Source organism: Symphodus melops (genome assembly GCF_947650265.1).
Source record: "Symphodus melops genome assembly, chromosome: 4".
NCBI lineage: Eukaryota > Metazoa > Chordata > Actinopteri > Labriformes > Labridae > Symphodus > Symphodus melops.
The window spans coordinates 26,074,935-26,091,589 of NC_136694.1; the positions used below are offsets into that span (position 1 = coordinate 26,074,935).

Sequence of the window (16,655 nt, forward strand, 5' to 3'; positions counted from 1 at the left end):
AAACGTTAGATTCTTTGAGGTATTTACTCTTTAAGACAAAGATGAGAATACTGTGTGCATGTTATGTCAGAAATCATACAGGTGAATTATGGACATTATTCAAAGGTATACTTATAATAGTGTCGTGTTTGATATGGAATAACCTCTTACAAGGACTCAGGTTAAATATGCATCTATTGGAGTGTCAACAGTCCATTTGACTTAATGGCTAAACGGTCATTGTACACCCCCTCTCTGATGCAGACGCATTGGCGTATTTATGCATTTGAAGACACTGTATACAATATCTGCTTACATTTTAATACATATGAAACTATGCTCATAAACACATTAGTAAATGATAAAATATAGCACACAAGCAAATCTGGAAAGGGTATTTTTGCACATTCATATTTATTTCGGTATTCGTCTTTCATTTTCTCTGAGATTAAGGGCCTTCTTTTCATTTCAAAGAGAAAAAAAAACCTGAGCATGCTGTGTTTGAAGTGTAGCCATGTGTCTTATTCCCCCTGCCTTTACTATGGGATTGTTTGGAAAACCTCCCCAGCGAGCAGATGGCGTCTGCCGAGAGGAGAGCAGAGCTGGAACCGGGGCTCTATACGCTGCAGAAATAACATTTCACCGTCTCTCCAGCACAGCCTTTGTAAGAAAAAGGGAACGCACGGAGGTCTACGGGGAATTTAACCACCGGTCTGTTTTAGGAAACAGTGCACACGTTTGTTTATTGCAGCCTTGCTCTTGGATCGGTGCAGCAGCTACAGTAAGAGATGTGGATAGTGGAGGAGTCCCTCTGCCGACTAGAGAACAAGACCCCCCACACACACACACACACCGAATGATTTTAATCACTTTGATCACTGTGGTTGAAAAATGAATGATGTGTTCTTGATTTGACCCCTTGCCAACTGTGTGAAATGTATTGAAGCCTTTGTATCCTCCCTGCAAGCTCGTGTATTATTAAGCAGAGAATGAGGCGATGCTACAGTATCTCTCCGTAGCTGCTTACACTCTGGCCCATGACATATTAACGAGAACTTAGCAGCAGGCAAAGCAGAGGTCTTACGCTGAGTCTGCACTTGCTAAACTAACTCGGGAGGACAAGATAAGCCCGGCAAGGCTAGGAAAAGTAAATCTATGGCTGTTTGAATAAGCCCTGCCTGCACCTCTCCCTGGAAGCTCCAATCTACACACACAGTATTCCCTTCAATCTCTCTCAGGGGCAGATTTCTTAAGCGTGCTTTGTAGCTACATCCAGGTAGGCTATCAGTCACTGTTGTGAAGAACATGCCAACAAGAATAACCCAACGTAAGACATAAAATCCATCTGGTGGGAGCTCAGAGGCTGGAAGAGATTGAATTAAAATCTGTCTTTTTGCTGAGTCAGACTCTTTAGATAATTACCCGCTGATATGAGGAACATTTCCCCTCTTGGCTGTAAGTTCAGAGGGAATGCAGACAATGGCATATTTGGCTGCAATCACAGCGGCCCCCCCACCACGAGTTGAAGCTATGAGAGTGAGATAGCACAAAGCTAATCTCCGGCCCCACAAAAAGGCCAGAGGGAGCAGCCCCAAGTGGAGGCAATATTAATACTGGGGTTTCTTTGTGTGGTGGGGATCTTGGCTTGTGTTATGGTGCTTGACCACAACCTCCACTGTTGTTCTGTCAGCATCAGACAAACACATGAATGCAAATTCCCCTTAATGTACATCATCATGAACAAAACACAAGCCTCAAAGTAACCAGAATGCTTTTAAAGTTTGCTGGGGGGGTGAACACATATATACACACACATAAACCCACACAGCAGCAGGCTCACATCAGTCTGTCTCCTATCTCGGTGCCACTTGCCAGGAGGCTGCACATCTGCACAGCACACTGACTGACAATCGATGGTTTACAAACTGTGCGCCCCTACCCTCCTTCCTCCACCCACCCCTACAAACACACTCGTAAAAAAAAAACAACCACCACCACCACCACCACCCCCCAGCCAGGGTGCTCCCCTGCGTGACTCAACTTGTTTCAGGGCTGAGAGGGAGACACCGACAGAGAGGTGGAGATAAGATAAATGTGGGGGAGCTTTTTGTACCCTGCTGCTGCCATTCAGACTCAAACTCGATTGTTTCCTGTTGAAGAAAGACTTGGCCACTCTTTTGGTCTATACTCTGCGCTTTCAAAACTACATCTTTAATTACACCTTCAGCGTGTAGCTTCAGCAGTTTTGGGGTGTTGAGTCATTCTTTTTACCGTTTTTCTGTGAGACTTCAGGTGCCTCTGCAGCGCAGCGATGCACACGAGCTCCACACAAAAAGGCTGCGCCGTAACGCGTAAAAACAATCAATGCACCTCCAGTCCTGGGCGTAGCACTCACAGCAGACATGTATCTGCTTTTAAAAAAAATGTTTTAAAAACTATCATAACATAAGAATCATGAATCGGTTGAAGTAGCTATTATTCAGGTTTGAAACTGCTCAATTTCATGGCAAGTGTTTTGGGTGAAAGCAACATTTGTATCATGGAATCTTGATAGTATCTTTTTCCATCTTTCGTTGAATACTTATATAAGTCACGATGTTTATTAAACATTGATTGCCTTAAATGACCATTTTCTGCAGCTTGGGTGGCTTTACTTACCCCGATCTCAAGCCCACGAAGAATCCTTTTTATGAGAAGTGACCCATATCCAAAGCGAAACCGTATCTTGTTTGGTTCTGTCAATGCGTGTACGGAGGGTTTTCCTGAGCAAGTCTGGCTTCTAGTAAACGCAGCATCTAAACATTGTTTCTGAGTAGTATCCAAAAGGAATTTCCACACGCATCTCGAGGCTGCGTCGATCCATCCAAAACCATTGCGAGCGCCGTCCACGGAGAAAAGTGGTGTTAAAAAGTCTCAAGTCCCAACTTTCGACTGTGTGCGAATTGGAAATAAATGGCACGTCCAGAACCGAGCCAGTCACTTACACATCCCCCTACGAGGAGAAGATCAGATTTTTACGGGATAACAGAGCGGAGAAGCACACATCCCACACCCGAGGCGAGAGCACTTTCTCGCTGATAGACGGAAGACAGTACGCGCCCCGCGCTCTGGCTCTGATTGATGTTAAACGCATCGCAGCACAGCGCCTTTATCAGGAGAGAAATGCACCATCAATGAATGGGGAGAAAAGGTGTGAATGCCAGATTACAGCATGTAATATAGCCCGCTCTTCGGCTGTGGCTCCATAGTCAAAGAGTAACATGAAGCTTTTGCTTCCATTTGCGAAATACCAGCGTCGTAGCCTCTTGCCTGCTGTTTTTTTTTACCTCTCAGTTCACACTCCAGTTCCGTGCATTTATTTTTTTAGTGAGATGTGACAAACAGGGAGAGTAAATCACGCAGCCTGTCTGCTCATTTAAATCCAATTAAACTTCATGAATCTGACTATTTAGGACATCTATTAGGCTGATTTCATGCCAATCAGAACATGTGGTTTTGCAAGAAAATGTGTATGGGCCATTTAATGTTTTCTTTCCACGGTGTTCAGTTTTTCATCTGATAGCGTGCAGTCAGCTCAATTGTCTCGGTGGCAACGCAGGATGTGCTGTGTGATTGTTTTAAAGATGACGCTTCTAGGTCGACTCTGTAACGTTACAGGTGCTGTGTCGCAGCCTATGCAGCATGTTGAGTCTCACTCACTCTCCGCACGCCAGGGAGGCTGCCTGTGCGTAGACATTGACGAACAAATCAAACCCAATCACCGAGTGCCAATGAAGCACAGTTATATTATGGTACTTTGTCTAATTGTCTCGTTATTTTTTACACAGAATTTACCTGGGAATAGTTTATATTTTACTGTTAGGACCTCCAAACTCCAGGATATTGCCTAATATTGTTAAATTCAGAGACCCCACTTTATCAGTTTCCACTTTCCTCCACTTGTTTACTACTGCCTCTTCTTATTTTCATGTTCTTTGTGCAATTTTTTATATCCAGCAATGTTGGGCTACTACGCCTGCCACAACCTACAGTATTGATTCCATTGAGCACACTAAAAAATAGTTTTTTATAAAATAATTTCTGCTGCTTCATATCACTATAGGCTAATTTGCACTAAAATGTTCTGGTCTGCTATTTACAGGTAATGGTCTTTAACTTGGATACAGTGCATTTTAGTTATCAAATATAAATGTAAATATTCAAATATTCATAGGCTACTCCTATAGTTCTTGCAGATACCCCCTTTTTTCTGCTGCTTTGAATCTCTGAGCCATTCATATATTTATTGAAATTACCTTGACCATTACCCGTCTGTTAAGAACATTGTTTCCTAGCTCCACGTGATGTGTTGCAGCTGAAATAGCTCCCATTGCTTCAGGTATTAGTCAGACCCTCAGGCATGACCAGGGATAAGGAGTTACAGCTTCTTCAAAACTTTAGATTTTCTTTGCAAACTGGTGAGGACGCTTGCGGCCCATACATTGTTAATTAAAATCTAATGTTTTTTTCCCCATCTTTGGGATTATTCCACACATATTCAATTGTTGATGATTTCCTGAAATGGTGAATCCCTTACTATTGTATTTGAAACCTGTGGAAATGTAATCACACTTTCAGGTAGTCTCTCAAGCATTACTAGAGATTATAGCTTTTGAACAACTTCATATTTTCATTGCTTAACATTGTACTGTCCTACATTTTCTCCATAATAAACATAGATGGACACAGGGGCTATCATCTGTTGGCATACATATATTTCATGTTTGATGTTTTGCCACAGTTTGCCCTTTTCCCTTGTGAGAGAGAAACTAGAGCACCAATAAAATTAACATGGAGGTTGTGTATCACTAAGAGTCAATCAGGACGAACAGTGGTCAACCATAAAGAGATCCCAGTGTCAGTGTGTGTTCACTCTCTGACCAGCACAATGCAACTTAAGTCCACAGGTTACACCAAAACTTCAATCCTGTTTGCTGTGTGAGTGGACGTATGAGAGTATATGTGCGTTTCTGTGATGGACAGCAGTCTACATCCTGCAGCAGAGTGTGTGAAATCATGTCCAAGGGCATGCCTATATGTGTCCAACATTATCCAGCAGAAAAGCGAGAAATTAGTTTTAAACCGAGCATGGAATGGTATTATACGAGTCTTTAATGCGATGGATGGATCAATCTTTTGGCTATTAACCTTCAAAAGTCTACAAAATGTGTTGCGGAGAGATGAAGAAACCTCCCCATCAATCAGTTTAACTGTGGCATCGTGAGTACAACCTGCAGATGGGAAGCAAGGGGGAGGAGCTGATTAATTTTTACAGGATGTCCAATAGAAAAGCTCATAGTTGTTTTTTTGGGGTTTTTTTTTGCTCTGTGTATGGAGGCAGCTGCTCTTCGTGATCACAGTGCCTGAGTGGTGTGTGGAGGCTTTCACAGGTCTGGATGGGTCACACCTGTGGAGTGTTGGACCGGTTCCACCACATCAAGGGAAAGTGTGTGTGTGGACAGAGATGAGGGAGGTGGGGGCGGGGGGGGGGGGGGGGGGGGGGGATCCTTGGAGGGGTGTATGCCATGTCTCTGTTGGCCTTAGAGGCAGCTGAGCCTCTGAATATTCATCCCCACCTCTGCTGGAGCAAATTCGAGCTCCACGCCCAGGCTGACAGGCAGTCTTGTGAGCCGTCAGGGGACCACATAAAGGAAAAAAAAAAATCACAGAGCTAACTTGTGCACATTACTGAACAGAGTGTTTTACATCTTTTTATTACCCCCACAAAGAATCCGCTCTCTTACATCTGTCAGCTCCTCAAACTGATGTTCTATTCTGTTTAGCATAGTTAGCATAATATGTGAATTATTTAGCTGTGGAGAACGGAAACAAAAGTTATTTCCACCAGGAGACTTGTTTCTACTTTGCTTTCTGCTGCAGTTCACTGCGGCCTTGTTGAGCTCGTCTGCTCAGAGGATAACATGTAACGCCGCCGAATCGTCCCCGGCCCCTCAGTATGCAAGCAGAACTCGAGAGATTACGTGTTTCAATTAGCTGTGGGGCGGAGAGAATTTAAGCCGTGCTAATTCCAGTCACTAGTGAGAATCCCAGGGAAAAGGACTGGCCACTGAGGCATAATCGCCTGCCCCCAGACGGCTCTCATTTCATGGGTACATTTAGGAGGAAATTATTCAGAATGTAAATTCTAAGGTCACAGGATTTTTCACTTTGTGGATGGAACTCATTAAAAGGCCAGAGCTCCTGCTGAATTTTTAAGATTCAGTCTGACCCTCTTCTTATGTTCGCTCTTTTGGTTGCTTTTCCTACCATTTTTATTCCCCATATTAAGAGCATTTGTGCCTCTTTTCCCAGGACTTTATTGTAAACAAGAGTTTGTACTTATATAACGTGCACTTTAAAGAAATGTTAGACTAAAACAACTGAGGGTTTATGAGTATAAGTCGAAGAAGACAGAGGATACAGCCCTCAGTTTGAGATAAATAACAATCTAATAGTTGGAACATATTATGTTGTTTGTGCATCACATCTTTTCATCAGCATCTCTGTGTCATCTTATATTGAACTCTGGGGGTTGCACACACTGTCTGCTGACATTAGATCATAAGAAATTGAGCATCTGACATTTGGAACACACCCACAAGTTGGAAGTTGGAAGAAATGAGTCAGTTTGTCACTGTCTGTTTGAAGCAATATTTTACAAAGATGAATCAAGGCGGCCTGGGCAGACAGCTCGGCCATATGCTCCATGTGTAAGTGTATTTTTTTTTTTTTTTTTTTTTTGTAGAGCTGCTGGCTGGCTGACAGTTGTCACAGGTGCAACCTTTGAACTCTAAAAGCTTTTTATATAAGAGAGTGGCTGCAGTGCAAATTGTATCTGCGGCACAGAGTGTGCACAAGAAAAAAAACATTGTATTTCATCTGCAGTATACACTGCCACAGACTATATTACATTACTGTCTCGCTTCTGAGCGTGGAGGTCGCCTTGTGACAAGCAGAAAATGCAGCTAATATCTGTGATGTCTTTACCTCCATAAAGCTGTGGGATCATGTAACAGAGTGAGGTCTAGGAGGGGAAATGTAGAGCAATGATAAACTGGTACATCCCATCCATGTAAAATTGATTACTTTTAGATGGATGGCGTTAAAAGATTTTGTGCCAGCATGTCTGATATCATGTTTGCATCAAGTAGTGGTTTATCCTAAAGACCTTAACCCACAATAAAACATCGCATCTCAGATATTCTTGGAATTATTTTATGCATAAAAATTACAGAAACAATCACTTGTTACCAGTGAATTTGAGATTTTCATGCTTTTCTTGGCCATCTCTCCATTTTGGGTTTATGAACCAAATATTGAACAAAGCAAGATATACAGTATAACTTGGTTTTACGATGCTGCAGTGACCAATAGTCACTGTAGGCCTACTGACTGACAGTATTAAAGGGATACTTCACCCATTTACATGAAGCTGTGTATCATTAGAAACATGGTAGTAGTGTTGAAAGGTCGTGAATCCAACCCTCATTTTGCCCTGAGACGAGAAAAATGTGTTTTTCTTTGCTTGAAAGTTTCCCCACTACCATGTTTCTAATGATACAAAGCTTCGTGCAAATGGGTGAAGTATCCCTTTAATTATCATAACCAGCTTTAAAATTGTTCTGAAAAGATTTCTGAAAGATTTTCATCATTGATAAATGTAATTTCACAAGTGTTTGTGAAATACAGTGCACTGAATGATGGCGAGGTGACGGCGAAAAACACCTTCACTGGGGAGCGAACATCAGAAAAACAGAGAGAGTATGTGGATGGTATATGAAGCTGTAGTCTATTAATATCACTTTTCAGTGGGTGTCTCCACAGTTCAGTTGAAGCACACTCAATCCATGTGTGCATTTTGGATTACGTGGCTGTCGTTTTTAAAATGACATTGAAAGGAATTAAAGGAAGAAAAAAACTCAATTATTCAAGGGGACATATTCACCTGTACCGTGACAGACATTTGTGCAAATAAAAGTCTCAAACAGGTGTCATACCTGAGGCGCCGCCATACATGAAGACAAAATACATGATTTTTTTTTCTGTTTCATTCTACCGTACGTCCTTGCTAACTTTGCTTCAGATTTAGCTTCATTAATGTTCTATAAATGTAGTGTGAACGTTTTGCTCTCTGGCCATCTTAAATATATAAACTGAAGTTTTTTTGATGTGAGATTGGGTCGATTGGAACTGGCATGACAGCAGCCCCTGGTGGTAAAGACATTTCGCCCTGTGTAACAGCACCCACCCAGAGATCTTTAAAGGAGTTAGTATGTGGGAAATACAACACACTTTAATACACCTAGCAGTCACAAAGAGCATTTAGTATCAAATGTAAAATACAGTCCCACAAAAGAGGCATTTCTTAAACAACAACAGCAGAAAAAAATGATGACACGTTAATTGAGGGATACAACACTGTTTTTTTTTCTTTCAAAGAGCAGTATCAATGATTTGTGTGAGAATTTAACTTCACACATAGACTTGCCTGATTGACAAGAAAGATGATTACTACTCTTAAAATGTTATTTCTGCAGCATTTAATAAAAACAGACTCCTGTCTAATTATATACCATCAGAAACTAATGATTATATCGTTGGGATGGATGATGGCTTTTAGTGAAGAGCGAGGGCAATGTCGCTTTAAGCGGGGAGAATCACAACGGCGTAAATTGCTTCTCTTTTGTGTGAAACGGAGCGCAATCTATTTTGGCCTTGGGCAGAACAACACAATCTCCTGCTTATGTGGTCATTAACGTGCATATTTACCTGAGAGAAAAAAAGGAGCTCCAAAGGTTAATGTTGCCAATAAGTTTCCAGTCTTCCTTTAAGAAAACCTCAGTGTCTGCATTGCCTTTAGTTTCGTGTCATACATCCTCACAGGGACAGGTATTAAGAGATAAAGAAACCAAGCTGATTGTCCCTGCACATTGACTTTTAACACAGAGAAGCTCTGGTTGCTGCTGCATGATTTGTCTGCCTGAATGATATTAGAAATGGCTGCTAGCAAGATGCTACCTATTTAAAAGCAGCACTTTTGGTTTTACCTAAGGATAGAATATAGAACTGAGTTAAAAACATTTTAAACTCGACTTTGAGCTGCTGCAACTACATTATTAGTTTGTGTGCATAGTCCCTGCCTAAATTTTTCAAGAAAGCAAAAAAAGAAAGGCCTTAAAGCTCCTGTGAGGATATTTTTTAGCAGTTTATGAAACAGTGAAAAATGCCGATGTCTCCAAAAAGCAAATCCAATCATCAGCTTGTCGACTGATTATTTCAACAGAGTAATATTTAGATGAAACAGCCTTGAAACCAACACTTCACAAACTGAACTTCAATGTGAATACTTAGAAAAATAAACTGCAGGTGTTTTTATTTATATATTCAAACACTGAGAGTGGTGTGTGTTTGGATTAAGCAGAGTTCTTCAAGTTTAGAACAAGGGGAGATGATGTCTGCTAACCATGCAAACAGCAGAACTTCATTTAGCAGAACTTTAACTAGCACATTATTTCACGATTTGTGTTGTGTCAGGTCAGACGAGTCAATTGTCTTGTGTGCTATCTGCGTTTAATCCCACTTGTATAACCGTGTGTTTGTGAAAGCTGTCTAACCTTAATATATGAGGCTAACAAGATTAAGATTAAGATTCAAGACTCAAGATTTTTTTCATCCCACCCTGATGCAGATGGGCAGTTTAATCCAACGACTGTTCTGCTAGGCTGTGCAATCAAACACTGAAGCAATACTCTGAAAGAAACCCGAATGAAGTCAAATAAAGGAAAATTAAAGTAAGGTAGGGGCATAAGGTAGGGGCATATGGCTTAGTGGTTATCTTGCCTCCAGTGTATGGAGGCAAGTCCTCCAAGAAAACAGCCTTGTTCAAGCCCGACCTGTAGCTCCTTTCCTGCATGTCACTCCTCTCTCTCTCTCCTCATTATCCTTCTCTGCCCACAAGGTGCCCTTGAGCAAGGCACTGTGCCCCCAACAGCTCTGGTATACATTCCCTGTGTAGCAGCCCCACTCTGATTTCTCTCCATTAATGCAGGTCCAGTTGGAGCATGTGTGTATTATGGGCCTATGTGTGTTAAGCATGTCTCTCAATAACTGGGTGTAAACCAGAATTTACCTCAGGGGTTAATAAAGTATGGAAACAATTTAATCAAAATTACATTAAAAAAAACCTATGTTGTATTTATAAGACTTTTGCTTCAACTCAGAAAAAGATGGTAAAACGAGAAAAAAATGTATCTTAGTTGTTCTAGTTTTATTTTACCATGTAATTAACCCAGATCAAGATCTCTTTCACAAGGGTGACCTGGCCAAGAGGGCAGCAGCACACGTCATAATAAAACTTGTTTTACAGCGAAGTTAAAACATTGTTAAATGATTTGGATGTTATTTCAAACCACATTTAGATACTTGTTGATACCCTTAAAAAAACTGAGTGCACTTTCCTCAGCATTATCTTTGAGACCATGGTACCATGGCCTCCCAAGTACACTCGTCAGCTCAAGCACCATTAAATAGATCATCGTTACCTGTCAAGGTATCTGTCTGATTTATCACTTGGTGATTTGGCGCACATCTTCGTTCTTTAATGCTTAGACAACTGGATTGCAAGAAGCTGCCTTTCGCCAGCACAGGTGCCATGTTTGTCAGTCTGATGTAAATCTAAAGGCTGATAGTGTGCCTCTGAGGGTGTGTGAGAGCATAAAAGAGGTAGTCTTAGACTTGCCTGCACTCAGATTCCTCACATAACCTGTGGTTTATTCTTTTAAACAGGTGAAGGGGCTTGATTTATGAATGGAAAAGGTTGTGGTTATAAAAATGGTTGCGAATTGATGCCTTTTTATATGACTTGTGGAGCTGGACAATGGACTACATGACAATCAGGAGAAACTACCTGTCAAGCATGTAAGGCCAGCTAATTCAGTATAATTTTAAAAGCAGTAAGTAATACAGCCTGAAACACCACAGTGCTTAATCAAATAATTAAACATCATTAGATAAAGATTTTTGTTTTTTGAAAAAAAAAAAAGCTGAATTGCCCTTCAAAGGAGAAAAGGACAAGCCCCAGGGAGGGTAAAAATGAAGTCTTCCTCTCATTAATCTCAAACAGAATCACAAATTATGCATGTTTCACAGTACAAAGACATAGATGTCCAAATTTAATGGATTTTATTTTGACGGAATAGCCACTAGACTGCTAATGGTTTATCTAAATGACTAAATAACACACATACAGTATGAACAGCTCACCTGCCTCACACTGCGCTGTTATTTTGTACTGAAAGCAGTGAGCGCCCTCTTCTGGACGGGATAGGGACTGTATCTGTGCTCCGGGTGCGTGAACTGATCACCAGAGACTTGCAAAGAGAATGGGTTGCCGTAGCAACAGCAGATAGTAAAAGTGCAACCTCTTGAGTACACCCCCCCCCACACACACACACACACACACACACTTGAGGCACAGATCTCTTATTTTAAAATTAAAAAAAAAAAAAAAAAATTATATTATCATAGATGCAAATTATGTTGCATTGATGTTGCATTCTTTATCAAAAAACCAGCAAAAACATAAAGAAACAACGGTGTGATTGTGTTCGATGGGGATTTAAAAGCTTTGAAAGCTGGATGAGTTTTTGCCAGCTTACTCACTTAACTTCGCCATGGATATCCGTATAAATCCAGGCTATGCCGACTGTTCACACAGCACACACCTTTGCCCTAACTTTAGGAGCTTCTACAGTCATGTGTGAAAACTCCTTTTCCACGCTCCAAAGCGTCTTCTCAGAGCATCAGCGCAGTATGCTGCTTGGAAGCAAGGCCCAGCTGATTCAGCTTGCTTTTAAAAAAGAACCTTAAACAAGTTTAAGTCCGGATGGAAGGATGAGAAGGTTCTCGAACTGCGCTGCCACTCAAAGTACAGGTAGTTTCAAAGTGTGTGTGTGTATGTGTGTCTCATGTCAATGCATATCTTAAATGAAGGCAAATTGACACTTTGAAGTCACAAGAAATGGTAATAACTTTAATCAACTTTTTTACTTTAAACTCCCAAAACAGCACAATAGGCTCAGCCGGCAGAGATTATTTGGAGGAATACGAACAGAGTTCTGTGTCCATAAACTGTGTGTGTTTTGCTGAAAATTCATGTTCTGTCCCAAAGAATCAGTCAGTGAAGTGACCGTTAAACTTCAACAGCAGTCGGCTCTCAAGGTTCTTGCAGTGAAGCTGTGATCTTTCAGCAGTGAACAGGAGACCTGCATGACTAAAGAGTCTCTCACAGGCTGCAGATGAGACTTGTGTTGACTTTGAGTGACAGTTTCTTGATTTGAGGAAAGGAGTGTAAGCCATCCATACCTCCGTTGGACGGACATGAACGCTGCCTCTCCAGCTCTCCCGTTTCTGATTTTCCTGCCTTCATGGATGCAAAAAAGTCATCTTCATCAGACTGGCTGCTGTTTGTTTGGGCATCCTCATCATTCAACTCCAAGTCAGTGTCCAGATGATTTTTGATGTAGTTAAAGCCTGTGGAAAGATAAATTGTTTTCAAAACTTCGAATTAGGTGCACACCCTTTACTGTATAGCCTGCCCTCAGTGCTTGTAACTCTTGCCAGCCTATAGTTTGTCACTGACACAATAAAAACCTAAATGACAATAACATTACACAGGTTCATATACACTCCCTGGCCACTTCATTAGGGATACCTGTACAGTATAATGCAATACACTACAAAAAGTCTGTCATGAATTCTACTTTAACAGAGCTCACAATTTTCCTGTTTTTGTTGACACTGCCAGAAAGGTAACAATTCTACTTTATGTTTATTATTGAAGTGGTAGTGGGTGGTGGTGTTGTACTAAAGTACTGTATATTGACTGGTGTTTCTAATATTCCGGCCCTCTCGGGTGGCCAAAATATTAGAAACATCTCTTGTTCAACAGTCTTGTTCAACACTACTGTGCAACCTCAACAATAAACGTGGTCAAATCAATCCTTCTCTGACAGTGTTAATCAAAAAATAATAATTCCAAAAACTTTTTTATCTTTGTAAAGACAGAAATCACGGCAAAGTATTTGTAATGGATCAAATTAGATTGTACAAGTGGGCCGAATGAAGTGGCAGGTAAGTGTATGTCAAGCTCTACAGATTCACATTTAAATTGATGCATGCTGACTCCAGCTTCTTCAACTTGTCCTGCAACTGGTGAAGTGTTGGCAGCAGGAAGCCCATATGCACAGATGATTCCCCTTGGAGGATGTTAAGGGCCATGGCAAAAGGCTTCATTACAGCAGTGTACTCATTTCCCATTTCAGCTGGATTGAGCCTGTAAAAGAAGTAAAGAGGAAAATTAGCTATTTCTAGTGCCTATATTTATTGCACATTATCCATGTTAAATAAATAAAAAAAATACAAAATGAAAATAAGTTCATAAACTATTTCATCCAAATCAACAACAATTATCACACAACCATGTAAAGAAAACTAAATCATATTGCAATATATTAAACTTAAGACAGGTGGATTCACCCACCTTAATCAGCAATGCTGACTTCTGTTTCATGTGAGTTCAGCCAACTTACATCTTTATCTTCAATGCTGTGCATACATTGTGGATTTCTTTTTCTCCTTGCTCCTTCTGAATGTGCACAACCCTTTCTACAGCGAGGAACAGGGAGCTCCAACGGGTCTGATTGGGTCGCAGGAACTTCAATTTGGAGTTTCAAATGCTGTGGTTGACCTGCTGGTTCTATTCCACAGAGCATTGCATTTTGCAAAAGCAAAATTTCTTCTTTTGTCTTGTAGTTTTCACTCTTTATTCAATCTGGTACATAAATCAAAGAACAACCTGAATCGCTCAATATTGAATGGATTTTGGCTGACAGTCAAACTGGATGGATGGATGGATGGATGGATGGATGGATGGATGGATGGATGGATGGATGGATGGATGGATAGATAGATAGATAGATAGATAGATAGATAGATAGATAGATAGATAGATAGATAGATAGATAGATAGATAGATAGATAGATAGATAGATAGATAGATAGATAGATAGATAGATAGATAGATAGATAGATAGATAGATAGATAGTAGTAGTATAGTATAGTATATATAGAAATAAGCAGTAGCCTATTTTTAGAAACAAAAAACATACAATCTAACATCCCACGCTAGTGATTGCGCTCCAAGTTCTCAAGGCAACACCCTCTTTAAAAAAAAAAAAAAAAGAAATACTGTGGTGTCCTGTAATTTAAAACATCAGTATACTGTTTATGGCCTTTGTCATTTTGCTTCATTGTGAGCGTCACAATGCATTGCTAACTACAGTTCTTAATTGTTTTAGATCAAAACAGTATTTTAGTGTTGAAAATTGGCCGTAGATTAACAGCAATTGCTTACAATGCAACTTTCAAATAAAGCTTATTGTTTTCTTAGTGCAAATACTGGTGATATCTTTCTGATATCGTGGTGCAATACCATCACACTACAGCCTGCATTAACATAACATGCATAGTTTACCTCAACAGTGTCTCTGTCTCTCTGGATTACTTTGCTTGCTAATTTTGTTTTGTAATGTAGCATCATAGACTGTAAATATTACACACAGCATATACACCCACAAGTTATATTACAGTATAAAAAAACTCTCCTTTGTCAACCAAATGAAATTGTTGAGTTAAATTATTCGCACTTTCTTTATGTCTTGTGACCAGACGATAGCTGCTGGATTGAAAAGCAGAAAAAAGGCGCAAAATAACAGGAAGTGCTCGTCAACTAAAAACTGGCTAATTCTGTTGAATTGGATTCATTAAAAATTCTCTTAATTTAGAATTACATAAACATAAAGATAATATTTAATGCAACCAAAATAATCAGACACTATCTTAAACATTTTTGTTTGAAAGTTACTTTAATTCATGAAGTTCGTGAACCTTTGAGGATTTATTTCACACTTTACCTTTACAACATGTTTGTAATTGAACATAAAATCTTGTGAAAATGAAACATATTAAATGTAAGAGTCACAATTGAGTATCATTAAATCTTGCATTTTCAAGCCACTTCACTAAAGAGTTTCATACAATATGATGATGTTTTTGAATTTGTGCACACATTTTTGTTTGTGCTGCAAAATTGTTACTAAAATCTATTCCTTATCACCACTCCTCTGATCAGCTCCCTCTAGTGGTGAATATGTGTAATTCCAGCGTGAGAAAACGTTTGCCTCCTTGGACTAAAATACATTCAACTTGACTCCTGACTTCTGTGTGGGAAAAAAAAGTAAAACGCTGTTTATTTTAATTATGTTCCAATGTTAATAATGCATCTCCACTGCTTATAGCTGGCCTGGGGCAACACCCAAGTAATTATATTTTGTAACTTCCATCTTAAGATATTATTTGCCATAGGGCTACTGGAAAATATAAACAACAACTTAGCTACACACACTGGGTGACAAACATAATATCATTATGCTCTTACCCGGATAAAGGAAACCTGAAGGACATTTAATATGCTGACTTTTTCAGACTCTTTTTCAGTCTTGTTGTGGTCGTGAACCTGAAATATTATTTACTGTTGAGTGTGCTCCTTTTCTGCTGTTTTAGTCAAATCATATTAAAAGTTATTCACACGATTTCTGTTCCTATTCCTATGTGTGCACTATAGTAAGGGTTAATTGTTTACAAATCTAGGTAATTGGCACCATTTAAGTAAATGTTGGTTGCACATCTTTGTGGTCAAAAGGTGTTTCTTCTAGAGGCACAGAGGCCTAGCGGGTTAGGTTACCATGTACAGAGGCAATCGACCACCAAGCAGGCATTCTTTTTCTACATGTCATTCCCCACTATCTCTACTGATTTTTTACTCTATTGACTCTATTGACTGTTCTGTTCAAAGAAAGGCAAATGCTCTAAAATAAATCTTTTTTTAAAAGAAAGAAGAAAAATAAGTTTCTTCACAGTTCCAAATGATCATTGAAACTTTTGTTCATTGTCAACACGTGCAGCAGCAGAGTAGTCCATCTATTTTGCAGAGGCCTTTAAGTCTACTAAATTGACCAATTCATTGTAAAGTGAGTCTGAACATACACAAGCCAATGTGAATACCAACGCTTTGACTGTAAATTGTTATTGCGGTACTTCTGCATATAACAGGCCTATGCTTTTTATTTGAAAATGAAAGGCATCATTATGTGCAGTTCAAAGACTTCCTCTTTTTTCTACTGTGCTGTTACACAGGGCAAAATGGAATTTCCACACATAAAAAGCAAGTACTATTTTGCTTTACAAAGTGGAAGTGTGTGGATTTTGAAAACCTTGGAGCCTTCACATCAGCAGCTGAAAAAGCAATCCCTTTAACACAAAAGTATTCAGCTAGCTTTAGAAGATTAAAGTGCCATACAAGGCATTTAGTATCTGTGCAAACGAGGACGGAAAACGCACCATTACTATCCTCCTGTCAAAACATCAAAAGTTAAAAACCCTGGTTTTACAAAGTGTCAGAGGAACATATTTTTCTGCTAGCAATGACTCACTCATCATTGACAGAATGGCTTCCTGCTGACACATGAATTGAAGGTTTTAGGTGAGAAACAGCTTTTTGCAGGTTAACCATCGGGCT

The 16,655-nt window shown here is 39.9% G+C and overlaps 1 protein-coding gene across 1 annotated transcript in view; it reads right to left on the reverse strand.

Moving 5' to 3' along the window:
• The window catches only part of LOC306822793 (metabotropic glutamate receptor 4-like), a 167,397-nt gene extending 164,000 nt beyond the window's left edge, over nt 1-3,397 (reverse strand). Inside the window, exon 1 of the mRNA XM_079342011.1 lies at nt 2,638-3,397. The gene's annotated coding sequence lies outside the window, so the exon portion shown is untranslated. The remainder of the gene's footprint in view (nt 1-2,637) is intronic.
• Between the last annotated feature and the right edge of the window lie 13,258 nt (nt 3,398-16,655).